Here is a 20,533-nt window from a genome sequence, read left to right as displayed (position 1 = left end):
CTCTAAGCCATTTGTATTGTGTAAGCCAACACCTCCAAGACTCAAGGCTCTGAACCTCATCACTGTTCAGCAGCAATCATGGGTCTCAGGTTTTGTCCTGTGGGAGCCAGGACCCCTCAGTAAAAGCACCATCTCAAAGAGACTTCAGTACAATACAGTAATTCTGAACTGAGGCACTGTTCTTACCATGAATCATGGAAATACCAATATCCCACAGCTCTCTACAGCTCCCAAGCAAACATACAAATTAAATCCTGTCTAACCTACATGAGAAAAACAAATAACACCTGATGTTTCCCAACTCTGTTAGCAATATGGCCCTAAAATAAAGAAAAAAAAAAGATTTAATCATAGGAAGGATAGAGAAATCACATGGCTCAGCAGTTTCATTGGTTGTCATGGCAAACGAAAATCTCTGAGTCTCTGACTTGTGCATTTTTGAGCAGACAACAAAAATGCCCTTTTTTTTATGACTAGAAAGGAATGTTTTCCTAAGAATCACTAGTGAACCCACTGCACACACTATATAAACAGCTGCTCCTTCCCAGGGAAAATGTTTGCTGTTTCTTACTGAGCAGCTCTGGGGGACCCAGGCAATTCAGCCCCAGCAGACATCCAGGCACGGGTAATGAGAATCATGTGCTTTAAATCTGATGACTTCTTGCCTGCCAAAGGCAGCCTGAACTAGCTGGGGGGCTCTCAGCTCCATGACAGCTCCACAGTTGGCTCCCTGTGGAATCTGCTGGCATGGTACAGCCGTGGAACCCAGCATCACATCCCCTCCCCTGCTCCCAAAATCAGCATCACAGCATTTCTTGCCACACATCTAACAATAGGAGTTTTTTTACATGTTTTCAAAACAAGACAAACCCACAGGTATTTGCATGAGTTTTAATCTGCCAGACAGGTAGCAGCAGAAAAGACACCCCAGTGCTTGCTCCAACACCTGTAATCCAAAGCACTTCACACCCTGCCTGCACCACCAGCACCACACACCTTCCAGTAGAGTAGATTTTCTGAATCTAGGCAGGAGGTAATTTGGCTGCAGCTTCCTAAGGAGGTCCCCAAAGAGCCTGCTCCTTCCAGCCACACTGCCTTTTGTTTTTGGCTCCATGCTAAAAATCTGGGAAGTTAAGAATATCCATGCAGCAGATTTATATCACTCATTTCACCACCAGATCTTATTTGGTTGGGTTTGTCTCCAGCCCTTTCCCTCCTGCAACTCATTCTTTTCACCCCCAGGCTCCAATGCAAGGCCTTTTGTTTAGAAGGAACAACAGGACCCTAAGGAATAATGTTTTTACATGATGTTGTAAGAAATGCTCCTCTGTGGTTAGTTTGTTTTCTATCACCTCCATCCATTGTGACTGCATGGGGGAGGGGGGGCAGAAGTTGCACAACTGCACATGTGAGGCTGGCTGGGAAGCAGCCCCTTCTCTAATGAAAGCCACAAGCTCCTTTCCTTCTGTTCCCCAAAAAGCAGCTGTGTATGAAAACACATTGCCCACACTCCAGTGCTGGCTGGCTGCATACACCAAGGACAGTGTCCTACCAAAACAACCCCAGCTTCATCCACAAAACTGAGGCACAATCAGTGATGCTCAGGCAAATTACCTAAAGGCAGAAGCATATAACAAGGATAACTTGTTTGGATCTTTTCTCTTTTGGATATCAGGCAGAATGAAGGAGACTCATCACCGTCCTACTCCATGGTCAGGCTGTGGCTGAAGGTGAGACACCCAGCTTCCCATTTACAGCCTACACATACAAAAAGGAGGTCACTATATCAAGCATGAGATAAAAAGATTACCACAGTAACTTTTCAGCTCAAACAACATGAACTGTATCTCAAGCCTCCCTCATACAATAACTCTTAACCTCAACACAGAGTTGATATATTGTGGTTGCTGAAGTTACTGGAAATGCAAATCACAACCCAGGGTACAAGGGTACTCAGCTCATCCACCCAGGCAATAGGCCAAAAACATAGAAAACAGGATCTTTCCATGCAGGTCTACAGCTCAAGTATCCCTCAGCACAAAAGCCCCACAGCATCCCTCCCCTGCAAGGGCTGCTCAGTCCTCCACTGGAGCATTTCTGGATTGCTCTGTATGTGGGGGGATGTGGGGAGTGATGGGAAAGGCAAAAACCACAGGTCAAAGGAGAATTAAGAGACAAGCCAAGAAAAAAAAAAAAAAAAAAAAAAAAAAAAAAGGAAAACCAGAAATAAACCAAAAAGCAAGAATAATTCTCTCTAAAGTATTAGACTGGAGTGGTCTGACACTGTTGGACACCACATAGTTTTACTCCTTTAAGATGAGGGAATGTTACAAATACTTTTCATCCCAACTAGGAGATTTGTCCTGAGGCTACTGCCAGTTGGTAACACTCAGGTATTCAGGATCCTGACACAAACCCGAAGGAAAAGTGTTTCGGTCACAAAAAGGACTGTATCAGCACCTTCTTAAATACATATATACTTCAACATTTTTCTGTAGGATAGAGCTTTTCAAGAGAAGGCATGAGCCAGACAGACTGTGGGGGTAAGGAATACCCCACATTTGTTCATTTCTTACAGTTCTACCATTTTAGACAAAACAATTTGGACTGCCACCACTTGTTCTTTAACAAAATGGGCAGTCTACCCAAAAACACTACTTGTTATTCAAAACTCAACAGAGCTCTCCATGTTTCAGTTTGCCATTTATTCTACCCAAGGCAAGCACTGCCCCCTCAGCACAGCACAGTCCCATCAGGTACGCAGTGATGCACAAGTATCAGCTCCCATTGCACAGCAAATTGTCATCAGTTATAACCTCATTTCATGTTTAACAGAGCCCATCCAGCAAAGAAAGGACTTCAAGAAGTTCCATTTTTATTTCTAGTCCATTCTACATGAATTTCTAAACTATATATGACTGAAATTGGATATCCAGGACTGTGCCGCAGACAATTTTTTGGTGCATACTTGTACTCTCCATGGGGGAAAACGAAACAAAACCAAAAAAACTCACAAAAAACCAACCAAACAAAAAAGGTAAAGACTGAGATTAGAAGTCACAAATATAATGACTTTTTAGATCTGCTGACGACTGCTTGCAGGACAGGGCCTTCACAGCACTTCAGGTTCTATTCTTTCCTATGCAAGTCATGTGCATTGCCCTGCAATGGCACTGCAAGCCCAAACCCACCCATCCTGCAAAGCTCTGTGCAAAGCACAGCCTCACATACTATGTGCAAGGAACTTTTACGGCATCATTAACCTTAAGATTTAACTTCAAAAGCAGATTTACAAAGTCCCTGATTTTCTCTCTGAAAAGAGGGCTTGAAATGATTCGCACAATTTTACTGCAGTGAGCCAGCTCCAGCAAGAATAAATGAAATCCAGCTTCGAACGACCTTTACAAACTACTCTGTTCTCCAATGTATTTAGTTTCTCTCCAAGAAAAAAAAGAAATCTTCACTGTTTCTGTGCTCTGCTGCTCCCTTGTAGCATAAGCACTGGGTGTCTCTGCAACAGTAACATGCAGAAAAACTTAAATTGAGCCAAAATGAACAACTGGATACATGTGCGATAAAAAGCAAAAGAGAAGGTGCTGTGGTGGCAAAGAATTCAGGCAGGGTAACAAGGCTTGCAAAACTGGCTTCATCTGGATTGGGGTGTTTGCTTAGCTGGCAGTACTCTGAGTTGCTTCAGATGATGGTGAAAGGAAACATGTTATAGCTGTAAAAATCTGGGTTTGAGTGAAGGAAAAAAAATAAAGTGGTTTGAAGAAACTGTGAGGAAATTTTGGGACAGGATTACAAAGGGGGGTGAAGGGAAAAAAAGATATAAGGTGAAAAGATAAGGAAAAGAGGAAGCACAGAGGGATTCTAGGTGAACCTGGGATATGGATGTCTAGGTGGATGCTGCTGGAACACCAAGGCATGAGCCCAGCCAGCAGCACTGCAGAGAGGAGCATCCATGCACAGCACAGCAAAACAAGAGCAGCCCTGGGGGAGAGATGGGAAGAACAAACTGGCATAAAATGATCCCTAGTCCTGGAAGCACATCTGCTAGCTACCTGCAGAGACAGACTCAAATGTTTTAGGGTTAGCTCTGTCCCAAGTTTGAAAACACTCCATTTTTATAATTGCAAAGGAGATGGTTGTTCTGGTGAGACTGTGTTGGATGTGGGCAACTGAATTCCAACACTGAACACAAATCAGGTTTGAGTGCAAATCTCAGTCAGCCTGATCAGCAGTCAGTGCAGCCCCAGCTAACATAGCCACCTGCAATAAAACACTGATAAGTCACAAACAGGCTTTTGGTTCCCTGGCAAAAGCACAAAACGACCCAAGACAATCAAGAACAAGTAGGTATTAAGTGTCAAGAACCCCACTTGGGGTGCAATACAAGGGAACAAGTTTGAGCATTGTTTTGGCATAGAAATGTAGGCTGGCTCCTGGCAAAAACAAGTGCTCCACACCAAAAAGTCCTCATTGCCTCTGGAATGAAGAACTTTCCCCCCAGTGAAAAACCCCAAGTTTCACTTTGGGTTCACTATCCTGCTGCTTGGGTCGTGGCTCCATTTCTGCTGCTGTTCAGTAGCCTCACACACTGCCCAAAGTGACTGCTGGCAGCTCCAAGTTCCTTAACTCTGAGTTTCTCTACCTGGCAACTAATAACTTCTCTTTTCCCTCCCATGAAACTGGGTAACTGAGTGAGATGCCCCAGGTACAATTCAGGAGTTGCAGCTAAGACTCATGCAGAGAACACCACGTTTGTATTTCTTTGTACATTTTTTACTCTTAAACAGTTGGTAAAGATAGTTTTTACTCTTTGGGGTATGCATCTGCCCCAAAGCCAGGAAAAAAAGGTCCAAGTATGGTTACAAACATAATTTTCTTCACCCTCAACACAAATGTAATATTTGGGCAGATTCAAATCCTGGCTGTAACGAGCAGATAGGGATTAGGGAGCCACTATTAAAAATACAATATTGCATCAAGTTATATTATTCATTTCTTTATGCTGTTACAGCAACAAGCAACTTGAACATGAAAAAAAAAAAAACCTCAAACATCACCTGGATTATTAAAGAGCACAAGTAGAGCATTACAGACCCCACGTGTGTTGCTTCTCTGCTTCACCCACTTCTCAGACTGTTCTCACTTTTGTTATTTGCTACTTGCTGATACCTGGATGTGTATGATACAAGTTTTCTTTACAGTAGGCTGTACAGAAGGTTGCTTGAACTCAACAACATAAATACAAGGTCTGCTTTGAGAGATTATATTACAATTTTTTTGGCCTGTCACGCTGAAAGAAGCCTGTGGCACTTTTAAAAGGTCGGAGTTACAACACAAAAACTCCACTCAATATTTAACTATTGCATGAAGGGAGCATCCAAGGACACTTTCCACCACATGCGTGCCCACACATACATACTTTAGATTTCAAAGGGAGAGCAAGTTGTGCACAAACAGTATGTGCATTTTTCCCCTTTTCTCATAATTAAAAGTAACTTCTAATCTGTATCATGATAACATTTAAATCCAAGCCAGGCTGATGGCCTCACTGTGTACAACAGAGAAATCACTTAATAAGCATTATTTTCCATCTTGAAGCACTCTGTACTGACAGGCAAGATAAAAAACAACAAAGTGATTTACCCAAGGTCAGAAATCTGGGAATAGCCCAATGTAACCAGATCAAAGCCTCCAACCCAGCATCTCATCACATCACAGTCATCAGCAATTGTGCCACTCTGAGAGATGAGATCTGACAGATCTCATCTTGGATCACAGGCACCCTCATTTAAAAATAATCCCATTTAAAGAATTTTACCAGTTTTCCTCATTCACATCTTCAAATTTTCCCAGTGGTCTTCCTACCATGGTTCCTGAGCTCCTCATTTCTTTTCACATATTCCAGCCTAACCTACATCCCTCTAATTACCCTCAGCACAAGATCATCAGTGTCAACCACACTCTCTTATTCATGGTCACAGATCCCTGCAAACACCCACCAAGCTGTCTCTGTTCATAACACTGCTGTTCCCTGGCCTTTCCCTGCCTGTTATGACCATGACCTGTTGTCACCTGTCAGAAAGCACTAAGCTCTGCTAGCTGGAAATTGTATTTTGTGCTTGCAGTTATTCAGGACACCATGATGAGCCACAGGATGCTGCAGCAATGCATATCAGCAAGAGGAAGAAGGGATCCTGTCTGGTGGGCCAACTGGAAATTTAAAGCAGCAAGTTTCCCCTCTTGAGGCTTATCCAAGTGCCCCCTAAGTGGTAATACCAGGTTGTTAGTCCCATGCCACTCATTTTCCTCTGGGTTTCATCCATGGAGGGCAGCCATCCCTCCCAGCTCCTTCAGGCTGAGATAGTGACAGTGAGCTGAAAGCACATGGCTTTGGTTTCTTACAAACAGCACAAGAGCAGGGGATTATGAGGAAGGATTTGAAGTGTCATGAGATGTATTTTTGCTATTTAGAGGGATTTCTGTGACTGTTTGGAGGGAGGGCTTCCCACACAAAAGCAGAAGTGTGATGAAGAGGATCTTCACTTTCCCAGGAACAGCCAAAATAGCCATGATGAGCTTGTCCTTCACAAGAGGACAAATAACCTCAACCACACACTGAGGAACATTGGGAAATGCTTCAGGGTTAGGATAAAATGACAGATGTTCCTTTTAAAAAAATATAAATATATATAAGTTGGAGAGTAAAATGTCAGAGCCTTGGACAAAATCCTCCAATGCCAAACAAGCCTCAAGACCGCCTGCACATGGGTCCTTCAGCTCCTGGGAACAGCCCACACTTCCAGCAATGTGAACCTCTTGTGCATGAGAAATCCAGTTAGTTTTGGTGTAAAACTTGTTCCAGTTTATTCCTGAATGCCACAACACCTATTAAGACTCAACTAATATATTCTCCCTTTAAAAAGAGCACAAAATTACAAGCCCTTTCTTTCTAGGAGAGAAATGGAGGATGCCTTCCTGGCATCATCATAACAATTCTCTTCCTGAATCATACCAGCTGCCTTGTCCATTTTAAATGAGCATTTGCAATATCTGCAGAAAAAAAGACTCTTATTATTAGCAATATCTGAACCACTAGCCATCAAAGTTGTTTGCATATTGGACACTCTTTTCTGCACAGCCCTTCTTGAATCCCCGTAACACCTTCCCAAAGTGTCATTAATGTGCAAATGAAAAATTCACACTCCTCCTTCATGTGGTCCTCCTCAAGATAGTATACAAAGTCATAACAAAGGTAATGAAAGAATCAAAAGAAGACAGGTTGGCTACACACATTACAGTAATGCTTGCAAATCAGCCTCTCCAGTTACCACTGTACTTCTAGGAGAAATCAATTCCAGTAATATGGATGAATGGGATCCCAAAACTGAAAAATGCACTGGGTTAAACATTAATGCATTCATTGACTACTATCATTATCTATTTAATGGAAGGTGGGGTCTGGCAAAATATAGAAATGGTGGTGCTTTAAATATCTATGAAGACTGGAATCCTGGACACAGAGGCTTTAAAGTAGTCCCAGCAACACAATATCCCAACAATATAAATGCGCCCACCAGGCTATAATTATACTCTGTGTTCTGTTTTTATTGTAAAGATTGGTGTAAGCATACAACCAGGCAGGAAGCCAAACCTCAAACTGTGCTCTATTGACTGCTGAGGTCTCCATTAGCCCAGGGTGCACCAAACAGAAATACTGGTTTGCCCAGACCAAACCTAAAGATAATGCAATGCAACCTCTGCTCCATACCAGGCAAGCTTTGGATGAGCACTGCCAATCAAGCATCTGAATTCAACAAGCTCCCCTTCTCCTTAAAGCATTATACACACTTCAACCCTATTTTCTACAGAAAACAAGCTTTTTGCAATAACCCAGCCCAGCCAACAGGCTCAAAAGTTACAGAATCTTACAGTGGTTTAGGCTGGGACCTTAAGGATCATCAAGTTCTAACTCCCCTGCCATGGGCAGGAACACCTCCCTCTAGACCAAAGTCCTACCCAACCTGGCCTTAAACACCTTTAAGATTAATGGGATTTCAGTTTGACAGTAAGTTATCTGTGCTATAATTTGAATCTTTCAGATGTATGGAACAAACACCAAGTGACTGCGCCTTCTGCTCCCACAAGAAGACAAACAAGTCCTACCCATCTGAGAAACCACTGAAAACACATGGTTGTACCACAGTATTTGAAAGAAGACACCCAGAAACACACACACTCTGCAAGAACAAATCCCCTGAGAGCAAGCAGCGTTCTTTCTGCTCAGATGGAATTGAATCCCTATCTCAGAGCCATGGGACTGCAACAAAAAATGCCCCGTTTCACTTCTTAGGGGTCACTTGACCTCTAGGAATCGCTGATCACAAAGGTAAAAATCCCAATCCAGGTAGTGTCATTTGTCTTCCTATTTCCCTGTCTTTGTCACCTCCATTGCTTGCAATATTGCTGCTCTTTTTTGCTAGCCTCTTGCACAAGGCTGCCAGCTGCAATATCCATCATGCAGCACCTCACTAATGGCTGGTGGCTGCTAAAGCAATATTTACACTATGGTTTGCATTATAGTTTATAAAATTCTTTGGCGCTCCTCCAAAAGAAGAGCCCCACATAAATTGAAGTTGCTATTGTCATCTACAGCTAGTGCTCACTGTGAAGATTGCAGATGTTTGAAATACTGATCAACCAGCAGCAGTGAGGCCGAGTAGTAAACGTCATTAACATTGCCCGTAACACTTTGCTTCAGCGGCGTACAATAAATCACTGATGAATATTCAAGGCATTCCTCTGACATTATCTCCATTTTACAGATGGAGGCAACCAAGAGACAGAAAGTTTAGTAGTGACTTGCCTATAAACACAAAACCGACACAGAATTCCACCGTCTTGCCTTCGAAGGCCAAAATACGTCTTTCTAGATGAAACTGCCAATTATATAGATGGATTTTTGCAGTGCAATTAAGAAGACAGTAATCCCCTAAAATCACTAATGGCTATTCCCTCCCCAGGTTAAAGCTCTGCTCACCCACATTGCACTAACACCTACAGATGACAGAGAACTGCAGATTCTCCCTGCACAAAGTAGGGACTAACAAAGCTCTATCCCAAAGACCTTATAATGGATAAAATCCAATCCCTACATAAATACAGGAACAGCCAGAAAGAGAGGAATGACTCAAAAAACACGTGAAAGGCTGGGAACAGACCAGTCCTCCAGAACATCAGACCCACGTAACTAAATTCATTAACTAAGCATCACCCAGCACTGCCCAGGAGATATTTTTAAAGCCTTCTTCTGTATCAGCAAGAACTGATGTCATCAAGCAAAATGCGGAATATTGTGAAAGATGTGCTAACAAGATGGAAAGAATTTTTATGTAGTTTCACACATTTTCCAGCAAGGAGTCTGACATTGAAGTGGGGTGGCCTGGTTACTAATGGCTACTCTAGGAATTGATGCAAGATGCTGACTGGCAGCTGCAGTAAACAAACAATATTGCACGCCAGGTTTTTCCTCCCTGTGGCGACAGCTTTTGTAAAACTGCAGAACTTAATGAGACACTTTATTTAATATTTACTTCACAATCAGCCTCCTTTGTTCTACCAGAATTAGCCTCCGACCACAATGAATGTTTTTCTTAGTTAATTCATTGTACAAGTCAATACTTAATTTATTCTGAATGTCTTAATTTCTGAATTTCTAACCGGGAGGGGGGTTGCTTTAAATATGCTTTAAGTGACAGCTAACTACCTGCATAGCTGGAGAGTGAATTAACCTGGGGACACCATCCCAAAAAGAAATCAACCTAGCAAAAAAAAGAATAATTTTAAGATTGGTTTCAACCAAGCAGTTTCCCAGTCCAGAGGCTGGAGACATCACTGATATAAATGGGCTGTTCATTGACAAAAGATGGAAATTCTATGATAAGTAAAGTGAAGTTTCTAGTGATGGGAGTGCAGATGCCTCTGGCCATGCAGCAGCTGAAGGAGCTCTAAAAAAATCCCTGCACTACATCCACATCTGCAGTTGCAAGTTCATGAAAGGTCCATAATAATCATGTATAAAGGCACAGGACAGCAGAGCCTTGAGTACAGGGATAGCTGGTGTGACCCAGCTGACACTTCTCAAAGGCATCTGAACACACTTCTGCCAGTGCTTTCTGGTGACATACAGGGACCAGCTACATGCACAGCTAAGTGCAAGTGCACCAAGACACCACTTTCCTGTAGAACTGGGACAACAGAACTGTTACTTAAGAAAAAGGAAAGAAAAGTTTCCTAGCAGAGGGAAACTACAGTAACAAAAGTAGCTTCCAGGATTTACAGAACATGGAAATACTGAGAAGTACCTCAAGATCCCAATAGGGATATATTTCAGTTTGCTTTCCAGTTTTGAGAGGAGGCAAGAAACGTCAGAATCTGGGGTTACCGACTGCTAAAAAGACACAGTTTGTTTCTGCAGCAAATATAGGTGATGCAAGAGACACAGAGCACAATGCAACAGCCAACAGCAGGTCAGAACACAAGAATAAACCTCATTCCTACAGACACCATGCAGCAACTTCCAGCTGAGCAGCACACTCATGCCTCCCCTTCCTAAATAGGTCAAGCAAAAATCAGTTATCTCCAAGATAAGAGCTTGACTAGAGTCCCTCTTTGCCTTCTGAAATGAAAGAGTTAACAGAAATATGGGTTTATTTGGGAGTTTATGTGCACACACACAGAGAAACCCATCCATCTCTCCGAGCAAAACACTACTACCATATTTTAGAAAAGTGAATACTGCTGGCTTGAAGAAAATAGGCACAGTTCCCTTTATAGAAGGAACAAATTGTTCAGAACAAGGACAAATGCAGTAGAAAAATCAGGCACCGACTTTGCTTCTGATGTTTCAGGGTTCTGGTACATGCAGCTCAGATACAGTCTCTGCATGATTTTTTTTTTTTTTAATTAGACCCAACATTGTTGAAGCACTACCCCATAACTGCCTAATGCTCTCAAGAGCAAATATTTAAAGTGGGGATTTTTATATTCTCAGATACATAAGGAATCGGAGCATTCCACGGTCTTCTATTACCTACAGGACCTGAGTAAGCTGATGGTGCAGATTTTCTCTTCGCTTGAGTGGATTTTAGATAGAAAATGGGGAATTATCTGCAAACTGCATTAAAACGATCCCTTTAGAGTGAAAGCACATTTCTGTAGCTATGTCACAGAAACAGGGCTTACAGAGAAGAGGAGCAGAACCCAAACCCATCACCACACAGCTTGAACTTGCAGCTACATCTCCACTCAACCAGGACAAGGAACCTGACACTGGAACCAGCCAGCCCAGGGGCCTCAGCAGCCCAAAGTCAGAGAAATCCCAAACCTGCCCTCACACTCTTGTGATAGCTACAGATTACTCCAGTCTTTGCTGAGATTTTAATTAAACTCACTACTGCAGGTTTATCTGAGTTAATACCTTTTCTCCACAGGACATGATGCACCATGAAATTCAGGGGAGATACAAGAATAAAAAGGCTAATGGTATTTCTCAGTCTTTTTCCCAATACACAGAAATTGACTGATGCACCTGCAGAGACTGCAGGCTACCCAATTTGCACCTCCAAATATTACTCAGGATGGAATAATTCAATGTCTCCAGTGGATTAATGGGAACACCAAACAAGTCAGGAGAGCTCTTTCAATCCTACATTTGTATTGCAGGTATTTGAGTTAATAGCTATAATGCAAGATCAAACAAAAAAAAGGATTATTTTTTAAGTGGCAGTCTCCTCTCTCAACTAACCAAGTTCAGCAGCCATTATAATAAAGATTGAATCTTCAGTGTTGGAAAAAACAGAACTTAAAACTCCCTCATGCCATCAGAAAACAACAGAAAAGTAGGATCACACAGCATGGAGACCCCTTCGGAGACTTCTTGAGGTCAATATCAAGAATTCATGTTGTGTAAAAAATAAATTCATATACAAGTTTGTCTTACTATGCTTTTAAGAAACATTATCAGAAGCAAATATTTTCCCATGCTACAGTCACAGCTGTCATGAAAACACCAGGCATTAGACCCTAGAAGGATAAGAGATGGCACCATGGAGAACTTCTCACTAATTAGACATGAAGCTGGCTTCCTTTAAAAACTTGTTAGATAAAAAGCCCCGACTGATCTATTTTCCATTACTCTAAGTTCAGGCAATGAAATTTAAATCACAGAGAAGTGCTAGTGATTATTTTTCAAGTCAGCTTTTCATTACTGCAAGCATTCTTTGCAACAGAGCAAACCCAAGATCTGGAGGGTTTAGAAATAGGATTTATTTTCTAATCCTGGCAACCCATTTCGCCACTTCTTTGATCGCCTATAAATCTACAACTTGGCATTCACCTCTCAGCTCAAGGTGCTGCTCTTAGAATCTGCATTCTCAACATAGATCTGGGCTTTTTCTGGATCTCCCCTTATTTCTGTATCCATGGATGAATGGGTATTTGGAGCAAAAGAGTAACCACTGGAAAGACAGGAATGCTCAACAAGTTCTTGTGCCTTAAATTTTATCTGCTGCAGCAGAGCACATAGGTGAGGGCTGGTTTATTAAATGCCTACACATTTCTCTTTCCAAGCAACATCTTTAGTAACCTGTTTCCTGGTTGGTCTTCTCCAGAATAGAGTTTCCACTTACACCCACCCACCTGCAGCATTCCCGATTAATTTTTTTTTTTTCCAAGCTCCCAAAGGTTATTGCTGAACATCACTAAATTGAAGAAAAGTAAAAGGGAGAGGGGAGGCTGCACTGGAGCTAGGGGAGACTTAGATAGGAAACAGGCATGGAGAAGGTGGATGGGAACAAGCACGTCAGCAGTTCCCCTTGAGCTGGCACTGTCACAGCAGTGACACCCCAGGGAAAACACCCGTTCAACCCCCTTTGGAGGGCAACAAAGATGGTGAAAGGAATGTCCTCTGAGGAGCAGCTAAGGTCTGTGAGCTTGTCTAGTTCAGAGAACAGGAGGTTGAGGGGCAAAATCACAGCTCTCTGCAGTTTCCCCAAGCAGAAGAGGTGCAGCAGAAGGTGCTAAGCTCTTCTCCCTGGTTTCCAGTGACAGAAATGGGAATGGTTCAAACCTGCAGCAGGACAGGTTCAGACTGGATGTTAGGAAGCACTTTTTTACTGAAAAGATGATCAAATACTGACACAGGCTTCCTAGGGAGATAGGGTTTAGGCCAATGCCCTAAGCCTGTCAGTGTTTAATAGGCATTTGGACAATACCCTTAACAACATGCTTGAGCTTGGTCAGCTCTGAACTGGTCAGGCAGTGGGACTGGATGCTCTTTGTAGGTCCTTTCCAACTGCAATATTCTATTCTAACCACTTGATTATTCTGCAGATGGACCCCAGACTTCCACAGCCTGGAGTGACCCCTCCTGCAGAAGCAATAAAAGCTTCTTCTCCTTTCTGATGTGAGGGGCTCTGTCCAAAGCACCCTGGAAAGCACATGCAGCTGATTCCTGCTGCAGAGTCTTGCATGGAGTCGGATTCATTTTCACTGCTCCAAACAGACATCCAAGGTTCAGCTCCAGCTTATGGGGTGGTAGTTCCATGGTGCTTCCCTGTTGCACACAGTAGGCTGGATTTACCTCAAGAAATACTCACACTTTAAATGCACACACGCTGTCCTTTAAGTAATTGACTTTAAAAAAAAAAAAAAAAAAAAAAAAAAAAAAAAAAAATAGAGAGAGCTTAGTTTGTGGTAACTTCATTATAAACAGCAGCACAGTGCAGCAGTGGGTCAGGCTGCTAGAACCCTGCATTAAGTTCATCTTTCCATACAGAGCATTTTTAGCAGGATGAAGTTATGCAAGCACTGCTTGACTTCCATACACTTTGGCATATCTAACACCTTTTTTTTTTCCCCTTTTAAACTCACCCTGCAGGATACAGTCTTTTGAGAAACCATGTGGAAGCTCATCTTTTTTCATGCCAACATTGCCTTTCCTCTCCCCCCTCTTCTCTCCCTTCCCTTTCCCATTACTCTTTTCAATGTCTAAAAGAAAACACTATTCAGATACTTGAAGGTTACAGTTAACTTTTAGTTCCCCAGTAACCAAAAGAAAGCATTTCTGCTAAAAGGAAAGAAAATAAACAGAGTATCCTGTGAGCTTTAAAAGGACAGCACCACATTTCCGTGAGGCTCCATCTGTACCAAGCAATGCAAGACCTTGCTGAAGGTTTTTTTTTCTCCTCTGTACCAGCATTCCCTAATTATCTCAGGAAACAAACTGCTAGGTTAGTTTAAACAGGTGGTTTAAGTTTTGCTCTAAATACATTAGGGAGCAGTGCAGCTCTGCACACAGACAGAAGTGCAATGTAGCCAGAGCAGTAACTCCAGGGGAGGTGAGATGACAAATAATTAAATATCAAGCCATTTGCACCCTGAATACCTATCCCCAGCTCAATGCAACAAACTCTCTAATGATTTTGCTTTACACAGGGTGAAATCAAATGACATTAGAACACAAATCTCACTAATACCTTATGCAAGCCCAATGTTTAGTAGCACAGATTAGTTATGAAACTGCTGTAAAAGTGACAGACTTTTAAAGTGGTTCTGACTCTTTAAATAGTCACGATTTGAAGGAACAAGTTCATCCTTGTGTTGCCCTAATTAATTGAATATATTAGCACCTGAGGAATATTTGACTCAACCTCCCTAGTTAAAATCCATTATTTAAGCCCAAACCAAACAAGAGACACCGGGATTGTATAACAAGCGTGGCAGATCAGTCGTTTCCCTGACGTAAGAGAGCCATTAAAAATAAAATGAGGATTTAGTTAGTTATTGACTGAATAAGGGAGGGGAGGCAGGAAACTAAATGACTTGCTGCAAAATGAAATCACAGAAACTAGGCAGTCAATCAAAACATTGCCTCAGGTCATCTTATTTATCCTCCAGCCAATGTAGGGCTGTTGCTGAGCACCTCTGCCCCAACCTCTCTCCAAACAGGTTGATGCCAGGAACACATCCGTAATACAGAAGAATTTATTGTCTCCTAAATTTCCCGCTCTGAAATCCTGCAAGCATCCATATGAGATTCCTTGTTTAAACTGTCTGATTACTGCAAGCTGTGCCCACCTTGTGCTACTTTCTGTGCTCCTGTCATGCAAGACATACGATTGTAGTGAATCTCTTGAACTTTCACAGTTCCTGAGAGTTTATTCATCAACACACAAGAACCAGGTCCTAGCACATTCCCTCCTCTCAGCAATTTCCAAGAGCAGGGCTTGCTCTCAAACTGTTGGTCCTGCCCTAAAACAAAGCAATATGCTCTTTTGAAACTAGAAAAGACTTTTCTCTAAATTCCCAACTATTATAATTTCTTGTTTGGCTATATTTTACGTAAACCCAAGAAAAAAGTCAACAGTTCCATACCCCACCCACAAAAAGCCCAGCTGCAGGATGTCAGCTCAGCTGTCATGGCAAGAACCAAACAAGGGCAGCTCCAGAGCTAGAACAGGAGCTCTGCAGCTTGCATTAGAGAGCCCCAAGGCTTCAGGCTCAGGTTGCAAGAAACACACAGCCCAGACAGCAAACATATAAACGTTCTTTCACAGGAAGGAAACAAACGTTGGTTCAGATTGCTCAAAGACACATTTCTCTCACTTTTCAATTCTCACCTTCCCTCCCCATACCTCTTTGGGAAGCAACTGCTCAGTTGCCCACAAAAAGCCTTCTGCACCCATCTACCTCTCCTGTCAGATACTCCCCTTCCCTCACCTAGACTTCAGCTCCAGGCTACTAAAAGTCACTGTCCTCTCATAGCTCAGCTGTGGAGCAAAGAAACCAAAGCTTACAAGACAGTAACTGCAGCCAGTTCTGGCTTCCCCCAGTTCCTCTCATCTCACCAGGCTTTGGGTGCCCCCACAAATGAGGTTGGGAGACAACCCAAGCATCCCAGGGCAGCCTGAACTTCATTCTACAACAGTTCTGGGACAAGCAATTTATACTGCATAGGGCACACAGGCAATGCTGATAATTTGCAAAGATGTGATTTCTGGCTTTACTAAGAAGCCATTCAAGGGCACCAAACTCAACTTGATTAAGAAGAGGACTAAAATACAAGAAAACCATGAAGAGTATGACCATGAGACCACCTAGCCCCAAAACCTCTTTCAGTAACTGGACATTAATAAGAAATTGGGGATAAAGTAAATGACCAGACAAAAATATCTCTGCTTTCAGCAATCGGCAGTTTGGGGACATCTTGAATCACGGTAAATGCATTTAGGTCTTTACAGGATCAGGACTCGAAGTACTCAAGAGGAAGAGCCCCTTTGCTTATTTGAGCTATTTCACAGCAATCACTCATCTATTGAGTGGTTTGCAGCTTTTGGTCCATTTTTATGTGTCTGTACTTGTGTTGCTGCAAGGCAAAATTTCATCTTGTTAATACAACAGTGCAGATTTCTGAGTTACATTTTTAATCCATTTCTTGCTATAGTATCCTATAACCTGAAAACACTAGCACACAAGACAACACTGTCAGAAGTCTTTCTAAATACAGAAAGTTATTTGGGAGAATAATAAAATAAGCATAGATACCAACACATGTTTATAAAGATATATACATTTAAAGATTAAAGCTGCATATAAATATAAAAAGAGGGCCATCACACACAAAAAAAATCATTAGTTTTAAACTAAATAATCCCTGGCCATGGATTCCCTGCTTGTTCTCCACAACTTCTCTATCAATATTTTCCAGAACCATTCCATTCCCAAGCTACACTTTCAAGCTATCACTTAATTTCCAGTGCTTTCTGCCTACAGCTAAAAAAAGAATAAATATCACTGCAATAAAACTTCTCCTTTTACAGCCAAGACGGGAAACCCTGTATTAAATTATCCGTTCCCCTTCCTTGTAAAATAAAGAGGAAAATGCCATTCCAGGAAATCCAAATGTTAAAAAAGCCCCAACCAAACAAAGACAACTCCTGCATGCACAGTTGTTCTTCCCCTTTGAGTCGCTAACAAAGAGGAAGGAAGGAAAAAACACAGATTAAATAAATGCAAGGAGGAGTGGATGCAGCATGTTTATCCCACTTGAAGAGGGGAGGCTATAAAAAACACCATGCGCTGCACATAGACACCCCAACCACTGCCTTGGTGTTTACACATACTTGGATCAAACCAAACAGGGAGTCTCATTGTCCCCACTGGACTCATGTCACTTGTCCCTCAGCACTGTGATTCCAGGCAGAGTCTGCCAGAGGACACACAGTGCCAGTTACACAAGAGAAGTGCAGAAGCAAATATACAGCAGAAAGAAATAAGGAGAAAAAAACAAAACAAAAAACTCAAAACAAAAAAAAACCCAAACAAAAAAAACCCAAACAAAAAAAACCCAAACAAAAAAAACCCAAAACAAAACAAACAAAAAAAAAAAACCAAAAAAACCAAAAAACGAAACAAAAACAAAAACAACAAACACACACACAAAAAAAAAAACAAAAAAACCACCAACCCACAAACAATATCAGATCAGCAGCACAGTCTCTTCCTTCTTGCAGGACATCAGAACAGCCTCCAAGTTGGGCTTTGGAACATATTAACTAATGGGTACCGAAAGATGCTGACAGATTTGAGGTGAGCAGGACCCCCCTGCATGTACACATTTCAGTGCCACCAGCACAAAATTAGATGTCTGGAGTCCACCAGCAATTGCAGAGATAATGTAGGTATAGAAGAGGAAAATTTAATGATGCTATGCACTAAGAAAAAAAAAAAAAAGTCAAGATTCTGCACTAATGCTATAGCACTGCTCAAGTAAGGATCAAAGCCTTGCAATCAGACAGCAAGGATAAGAGAAACAAGTTAAAAAGCCAAACTAAGCTTTGCTGGATCACAAAGTTTTTGAAAAGTTTAAAATATACACACTTCTTGTATTTATAATAAATGGGAAAAAGACCAAAGTGGTAACTTGGAAGCTGAAGTAAACCACCAAGCTGTTGAAGATGTAAACTCATGGTGTGACTTGGAAAAGAAACATGAAGCAACTGCTCACAGCCAGAACCAAGAGACTCAGTGACTCAAATCCCAACCTTTTCCCTGAAAAAGGGCAGCAACGAGGGTGTCAAAAACACAGAAGCCGCAAGACTTCGCACACCAGCATCGCCAGAGCGAACCTAAACCAGTTCTTGCTTATTCAACTTTTTGAAAGATACAAACCCCCCCGGCCCCTCCCGTAACACAGGCTCTCAGTCCAACTTCACAACAACCACAAATCCATTTGATTTTCCGCTGTTACACAATGCAGAAGACAAACGGGATGGAGCTCCCCCCCACCCAACCCCCCCGCGCTGTCCACCGCCCAGGACCGCGCTATTCCGGGCCGCTCGGAGCATCCCGAAGTTGCGGGAGTTTCCCGGCGGCTGCGGGACACGCAGGGCGGCAGCGGAGCAGCTGCGGGGACGGCGGGGACGCACCTGCCTGTCCGGCCCGAAAGGTGGGGAGGGGTACATGTCCCATTTCTCTAATTTTGGGTTGCTTTTTTTTTTTTTTTTTTCACCTTCCCCCTCTTTTTAAGGGATACGGGAGAAGACGGCGCAGCCCCTCTCGGCAGCGCTTCTCCCCGCGGCGGAACGCACAGTGCGGGGAAACGCAGCGGGAGACGGCGAGGTTTGGGGAACGGGGGTAAAAGAGAGAGAAAAAACACATAAAAAGAGAGGAGATGTGAGGAACTCACCTGGTTTGGGATTTTTCCTCCCTCTCCACGACCATAAAACGAGGTGGGAGCCAGGAACCGGTCACCGGCGATAGAAGGAGGCTGGCAGCCCCCCGTCGCCCCACGATGGGGATGGGGATGGCGGGGCTGGGTGCGGTGCAGCCCCCACACACCTGGGGGTCGGTCCTGGGCCGCCCCCGGCACGGCGCAGCCCCCCCGAGGATGGGTGCACTGCAGCCCGCTCTCCCGGGGCTGGGTACTGGCCACCCACCGGGAGCTGGGCAGCTCCCCGGGACGGGTGTAACGGAGCAGTGCTCAAGGCAGCCCTGTTCGGGAATGGGTGCCGAGCTCCCCCGTGCAGCGCGGCTGAGCCACCCTCAGGACAGGACAGCCACCCCCGGGATGGATGCAGCCGAGCCCGGTGCAAACCGACCCTCTCCAGGGAGAGGCGAAGGGCCGCTCCCGGTGCCAGGCAGCGCTACAGGCTGGGTGTAAGAGCGGAGGCGCCGCGGGCCGGTGCTCGGTGTCCGGAGCAGGGCCGGATCGGATGGGCTCGGAGCGGCAGCAGGCGCGGCCCCCCCGCCGTGGCCGGCGCTGGCAGCGGGAGGCGGCACCGCCGGAGCACAATGAGCGGCGCGCGCCCCCGCGGCCGCCCGCTGAGCGATGACATCACCCCCTTGCCCGCCGGGGCGGGGCGAGCGGCCGGCGCCGCCGCCTACCGATTGGCTGTCGCCCGCCGGAAGCGGAGCCTTCTGGGTCTTGTAGTTTGTTCGGGCACGCAGCACGCCGGCAGTGCGCGGGGCTGGGGACTCGGTTTCCCGGCAGGCCACGCTCTGGCGCGGCCGCGGTGGGGAGCGGGAGGGGGTGGGGAAGGAGGTGGTGGCGGCCGCCATGTTGATGGCGTGCGTTGCATTTAGCTCGGGAGGAGCCACCGCGGAACCGGGTTAAAATGTCGGAAAAAGGGGAGGATGAGAGTCAGGTGTTGGTTCAGGGGGCGGAAAGAGTTCGCGTGAGGGGATGAGAGCGAAGGGGGAGGCCGAGGAGTGGTTGAAAGGGGCGTGACGGTATGTGAAGGGTACCGGAGCGTATTGCGCAGCGGCATCTTGCCTCTCGGTGCTCAGCGGCTGTTGTTAGGGCAGTGTGTCTCCGTGGCTGGAGCCTTTTCCCTGGGCTCATCCTCTTTGCGGGCCGGAGGGGGGCCCATGCGGCGCTGGCAGAGGGGCCCTGAGGCGGGCGGGCCTCGGCTGTGCGGGAGCGGCGCCCGCTGAGGTGGGTCTGGGGAAGGGGGAAGGGGAAGGGGGGGGAGCTGGGGGTCGGTGGGAAGGGGCCTCTGAGGGCGGCTGTGAGGGCAGAGCTGGTAGGTGGCTGCAGTTTGTGTCAGCGCTGCTGGGATGTCGGTACCGCAGGGGGAAGCTGCTCTGCGTGGCGGCTCCGCAGGCACTGGGGGTTGTGCTCCCTGCGGGGAGGGGGCCCTTTGCGGGGCGTGTAACTGCCGGAGGCTTTGGCGTTTGCCTGGAGTGAAGTACAGACTACGGATTAAAGAGGGAGATTAAACTCCTGGCCTGGGTTTGGTGGGGCAGGTCTCTAGCAGGGATAAGACTTGGATATGCCCTTGTCACACGCCAGCTGATAACCCTGTGTTTAATTTGGGACGCTTTAAAGGTGGCTTCTGTGTGATGGCTGAGAACTGCACTGATAAGTGTTTGGTTGTCATAAATGGGTGGTTTATTGTAACCAGCAGGAGGAGCTTTGCTCCCTTCTGTAGACAGCTGTCCTCAGTATATCCATAGAGACTTA

The 20,533-nt window shown here is 44.6% G+C and overlaps 1 protein-coding gene across 1 annotated transcript in view; it reads right to left on the bottom strand.

The window, feature by feature from the left end:
• Positions 1-19,402, bottom strand: part of RAB30 (RAB30, member RAS oncogene family) — a 49,179-nt gene extending 29,777 nt beyond the window's left edge. The window contains exon 1 of the mRNA XM_071733161.1: positions 18,758-19,402. The gene's annotated coding sequence lies outside the window, so the exon portion shown is untranslated. The remainder of the gene's footprint in view (positions 1-18,757) is intronic.
• Between the last annotated feature and the right edge of the window lie 1,131 nt (positions 19,403-20,533).

This window comes from Heliangelus exortis, chromosome 1 (assembly GCF_036169615.1).
Source record: "Heliangelus exortis chromosome 1, bHelExo1.hap1, whole genome shotgun sequence".
Lineage (NCBI taxonomy): Eukaryota > Metazoa > Chordata > Aves > Apodiformes > Trochilidae > Heliangelus > Heliangelus exortis.
Note: the sequence above shows the minus strand (reverse complement) of the source record. Positions and strands in the feature narration are given on the sequence as shown.